Below are 6,118 nucleotides of genomic sequence, written 5' to 3'. Positions count from 1 at the left end.
GTTTTGGTTGTCTCCAGGTGTTTTGATATTATAAATAATGCTTTGATGAAAGTCTTAGCTCTCTGATCACTTATTTCTCTAGACTAGATCCCTGCACATATTATTGGGGCAAATGGTGTGGACATGTTTAAGGCTAATGATACAGAAGGATGAGGTCAAGTGCAGGCGCGAGTCCATCACACCATACTCTGGACCAGCACTGAGTACTAAATACATCTTTGCTAATTTTACAGATGAAGATGGTATTTCACTGTTTCAAGTTTGCATTTTTTTGTTTGTTTACTACTGAGCGTGATGACCTTTTCCATCATATAGTAATTAGCAAGTGGTACAGTATTTCATTTCTGTGGATTAGCCGTTCATGTCCTTTGCCCATTTTTTTTTCTACTTGGGTCTTTTCTTAAAATCGATTCTTATGAACCTTTGGCCTTTAAATTTGGGTGTGATTTTTTTTTTTTTTTTTTTTGGACATGGGGATATTTTATGGATTAGGTAGTCAAGCGTAATCTTTAGGATTTCTTCCACTGCTTTTAGGCATACAAAGTCCTTCCCTATTGTGGGAGTAAATGTTCTTGGCCAACATTTCCAGCTCTCCTCCTTCTGGAAGAGGATAGCTCTTTCTGATCCTTGTGATTTTGTGGAGCCGTGTGACAAGTTCTGGCGGTGACTGTGAGCACAAGTGACTGCACATCTGGTCTCCGGCCTTTAACTGCTGATATGAGACCCTCCAGATTCTGGGCTGTTCAATCTGGTAGCCACTAGCCACCAGTAACTATTTACCTCTAATTTAAAAGTCAGCTCCTCAGTCTCAGTACCCACATTTCAAGGGTTTGACAGCCCTGTGTGGCTGTGGCCATGTACGGGACAGTTCAGCTATGGAATGTCTCCATCACTCCAGGGGCAACTGGGCGGTGCTGTCTCAGCTCTCCTTCCCTCTGTCATTTGCTACGGTGGCTGATCAGTCTGTGGGGCCCAAGAAACTGCGGTGAGCAGAGTCCCCCTGCCAACCAGTGATGGACGTGTAGCAGGGTGAGAAAGCTTTTGTGGCTTTTAAGCCAATGAAATTTGGGGGCTACTGGTGCTTTTTTTTTTTTTTTAAATTAATTTATTTATTTATTTTTGGCTGCATTGGGTCTTCCTTGCTGTGCTCGGGCTTTCTCTAGTTGCGCTGAGCGGGGGGCTACTCTGGCATTGCGGTGCGTGGGCTTCTTATTGCGGTGGCTTCTCCTCTTGCGGAGCACAGGCTCTAGGCACGCGGGCTCTAGAGCGCAGGCTCAGTAGTTGTGGCGCACGGGCTTAGTTGCTCCGCAGCATGTGGGATCTTCCCGGGCCAGGGCTCGAACCCGTGTCCCCTGCATTGGCAGGCGGATTCTTAACCACTGCGCCACCAGGGAAGCCTTTTTTTTTTTTTTTTTTAACACCGTAACATAATCCAGAACTTTTTGTCTTTTCCATTCTATTTACCTAATTACCATCATCACAGTTTTAAATATTTAAAAATGTCTATGTTGTATTATCTAGTAAGGAAAGTTTCTATGTATGCTCTTAATTTTTTTTTTTTTTTCCTTAGCCATGCTTTCTTGTCTATTTTATAAGGTAAAACCTAGGATCATTTTGTTTGGATACACACTCTCTTCTTGTAGGGGTCTTGATTGGAATTGTGTGGACTCAGTGATTAGTTTGGGAGCAATTGGCACTCTGCTTCTTCCCATCCAGCTCTGTGGGCTGTCTCTTCATTTACTCCTCTCCTTACAGCCCGCGGCCCTCACATGCCTGTTTGCTGAGTGACGCTGTGTGGACTGAATCAGCAGCAACGGGAGGAAAGTAAGGACAACACAGTGACCTTCCATAAAGCAAAACTAAGTCCTCTTAAAGAACTATTTTTCCTCCGGTGAGTCCCTCTTGCCCTACTCTTTTTGGGGTTGACATGCCCTATTATAAAAAGACTGTTCCTAAAAAAAAAAAATAACATAAAAGACTGTTCCTGGAATTTTTTGTTTTCTATACGCATAAATTGACAAAATACATTTTCGAAACTTTCCTAATGTGTGAAATCTCAAAGTCTGGATTCGTTTTCAACAGATCTTTATTACATAGGCCATCTCCGTTTTGGTAGGGATTTTTGATATTGTGAATGGGGTCTTTTTTTCTATTCTATTTGTATAGTTTCCTGATAGCATAGAGCATTACGTGTTACTCAACAACCATCCATCCAGCTCCTTGAACAAGGCATAGTCCCTGTATTTGGAGGCTCAGAGTCTAACCAGGGAGACAGGAGCAGTTGATGATCACAACATTGTAACGAGAAGCTGTTACAGGACCAAGAGAAAGGCTCTCAGTGCAGCCCATGGGAGAACAGAGAGCATTTCCAAGAGGTGCTGATGCTGGAGTTCACTGAAAACAAGGGGCCCAATAAATGTCTGATGGATGAATGAATGAATGCTGTAAACTTAAAAAGACTCAGTATTTTAACGAAAAAAGAATTGTTTTGGCCTCCTGTAGAATCCTAGACATGAGCATATGGCGAGCAGTGGTACTGTTTTTGTTTAAGGCATACACGACCTAATTCCTTTCTGCCTTCCATCCGCAAATCATCAAGTTGCTGAGGGAGCATCCCTCGCCATGTATTTCTCATCCTCTTTTGACTTTGGGCCAGACTCAAAGATAGAGAGTACCCTTATTTTTGCTCTCTGGGGCTAAGGCATGCCTTCATGGAGTTTTTTTTTTTTTTAAATTGACCCTTTTATTTATTTATTTATTTTTAATTAATTAATTAATTAATTTAATTTTGGCTGTGTTGGGTCTTCGTTTCTGTGCGAGGGCTTTCTCTAGTTGCGGCAAGTGGGGGCCACTCTTCATCGCGGTGCGCAGGCCTCACTATCGCGGCCTCTCTTGTTGCGGAGCACAGGCTCCAGACGCGCAGGCTCAGTTAACCGTGGCTCAAGGGGCCTAGTTGCTCCGCGGCATGTGGGATCTTCCCAGACCAGGGCTCGAACCCGTGTCCCCTGCATTGGCAGGCAGATTCTCAACCACTGCGCCACCAGGGAAGCCCGGAGTTTTTAAATGTACAAAATCAGGGCGCATTTCCCAACGTGGGACGAAAGGAGGAAAATAAGAACAGAACGAGCCAGTCTCGTCTCTGGTGCGCTGCTGTCTGCCCGGATGCATTTCCGCCTGGATGCGACATGTGCTCTCTGGGCCGGGTCGTCCCCAGCCTCAGGTACCCCCTGTACATTCAAGACTCCATAATCCTGTTTTCAACTGCTCGGTGGACATATCCACCTGGACACACTTCTTGGTCATTCTTCAGGACCCAACTCCTCAGTCATCGACCCTGTCACTGGTCCACACCTTGGACACTGTGCTCACTGGTTACGTGGCTGTTTCCCCGACTAAATTGTGATCTCGCATAGGGCAGAGACCAAGCTTTCTTCTTCTTTTTTGGCATCTGCAATGCCTGGCAAAGGGCTTGGCACAATTATAGTAACTGAAAATGTTTCTTTGAACAAATGAATGAATCAGCTGAGGTTACCTCTGTTGACATTTTCTTTGTTTAAACATATTTAAGTTGGGGAATGCTCTCTGAACCTCTGACCAGGAAGGGGCCCTATTAAGATTCCGATGTGACTTTCCTATTTTGTATGGAGGAAGTGGCCCCCATGGGGGATGTCTGAACCCTGTAACCCCACAGGATTCTCTTTATCATGACTAGCTTGACTCACAGCATAAACAAATGGTAAAGGACCTAGAAAAATTTGGCCCAATTTAAATGTATGATGCGTCTTTGGAAATTTTAAATATGCATATATACATATATGTGGTGTATGTACATATGTACATATTACAAGATATAAACGGATTTTTAGAAGGTACTTTAAAAAAAAGCCAAATCTACTAAAATTACAATTCCACATTAACATTATGAAATATCCACTTACGATTAGCCAGTACTTTTAAAAGAACAAAGTATGAGAGATTCAAACAAACAGGGACTACGTTGCTGTAGTGTGGCTTAATATTTACAGAAACAGAATCAATATTGTGAAACGGCTTCTTTTAAATTGGCAGCTAAAAGGGTCTTAAGTGGAACTTACTTCAGTAAGAAGACTGACTGACTAATGAAGACAGGCCCGGCATGTTACTCAGGGCAACTGCCCTTGAGAGAGTTTGGATGCCGCTGTGCGTTCTGGCGTGCAGCGTGCAGGCTAAGTTTCACAGATAGAAATCAAGGGAGAACGAGGGGTGAGGGCAAGTGTTACAGATGCTGGCCACCACTTGGGGCATGGGGGTGAGGGATGGGCTACTTTTTTCTGGAAAAAGGAACACTGCGATGCTACCTCTTTGTTGTAGGTTAAGTTTTTACTATTCTTCCAGCACGTTTCCGCCCTACCCAAACCCCCTTGGGGATAAACTTCTCTGGCCAGACAGTTCATAATTGCCAGACTAGCCTGGACTGTCCCAGAAAGCAAAACTGTGCAGGCAAAAATGGGCACAGGGGCCTGTAAACGGTGGATGATATTGTCAATGTTCTCAAGGAGCTTACTGTCCAGGGATGGAGAGGTGATCATCCAAAGGCATCCCTACTTTGATTATGATGCTTTAGCCTGGAGGGAAAAGATAGCTATTTGCAGTATAGTTGACCCGTGAACAAGGTGGTGTATAATTTATAGTCGGTCCCCTCTGCATCCGCTGTCCCTCTTCATCTCTGAATTCAACCAACCACGGACCGTGAAGCACTGTAGTATTTACTACTGAAAAACATCGGTGTGTAAGTGGACCCTTGCAGTTCAAACTCCACTGTTCAAGGGTCAACTGTACTTGAATTTTCAGCGGTCTTTAAGCCTGGTGCCCAGAGAACTCACCTGAAGCTTTACAGCCACACCAACACCCCGCACCCCCCCCACAGGCTCTTTCTTTCCCTCCCTCCCAGGACCCCACCCCTGGAGAGTATGCACACTCTGCCCTGGAAGTCTGGCCCAGAGTGCTGGCATGCTCTCCAGGTGAGTTTCCTCTGCTTTCTCAGTCTTTCCGTAAACAGACCAGCACTTGCCTCAGACCTGCAGGTGTCTGCTTCATGGTTTTTAGCCCTTTGTCTAACATACCAGACGCTCTTGCCCTCGTAGCCATCAGCTCTGTCCTGCCCACAGGGTCTAGGCTGCATTCTTTCTCCACCTGGGAGCTGCCCACATAATGGGGTAAAGAAAATGGTAAAACTCGCAGCAGTGGAGCCATGGAAAGCGTCTGACAGTGTTTACACATGCTGTGCCCGGGAAGGTTCTGTTGGGGAGAGCTGAGAGCTGGAGAGAATTGTGGGCTCCTAATATATGCCCTCTGGTTGATCTCGGGGTGTCCTGGCATTTCTGACTGCTCATTTTAAAAGAACTAAAGTCACCTTAGCCCAGAGAACGGAGTCACCCCTCAGTCTGGCAGGCCCTAAAAAAGAATTTGATGGGGTTCAGGACACGTGACCTCAACATACGGCACATTGAAGGAGCTTGAGGAAATGGCAGAAGCAGGAAGGTTTCTCTGACCTTCCCCCTGCCATCCTCTCCTGAAACAGGTCGTAAAACCTTCACTTGAGAGGCGCCCTCCCTAACCCCGAGGAAAGGAGCATCCTTATCTCTGAAGACAAGACAGAGGGCCTTCGAGAATTGGAACAGGCCTTGCTAGGTTTCCCGCACTTCACCGCACTTACCTCATAGTCTTTGACCTATCAGATTTTTACACAAATGCTCACTCTTCATCAAACCTAGGATAGAAATACTCAGGCTTAACTGTTTTTTTCGGGTCTTCTCATCTCTTTTTGAAGGCTCCTGTGTCATGTAAAATTTATATTAAATAAATGTGTATGCTTTTCTCCTATTAATTTATCAGTTTAATTTTCAGACTCAGCCAGAGACCCTAGGAGGCTCGAGGGAAACTTTTTTCTCCCCTATACATTTCACCAAAATTATTTTACCTTTCGTTTAGAGAGGTTCTGGAAATAGAAAGGTCCTTCCCATGGAGTGGGGGTGGTGATGGTGGTTTGAGGAGAACCCAAGACATCCTTAAAAGAAAGGAAATGGCCTTAATGTTCCAAAAGATCAGGGAGGAGTGCGGGGAAGTGAGAAAACAGAGC

The sequence above is a fragment of the Balaenoptera acutorostrata genome, chromosome 20 (genome assembly GCF_949987535.1).
Source record: "Balaenoptera acutorostrata chromosome 20, mBalAcu1.1, whole genome shotgun sequence".
In the NCBI taxonomy this organism is placed as follows: domain Eukaryota; kingdom Metazoa; phylum Chordata; class Mammalia; order Artiodactyla; family Balaenopteridae; genus Balaenoptera; species Balaenoptera acutorostrata.
Note: the sequence above shows the minus strand (reverse complement) of the source record.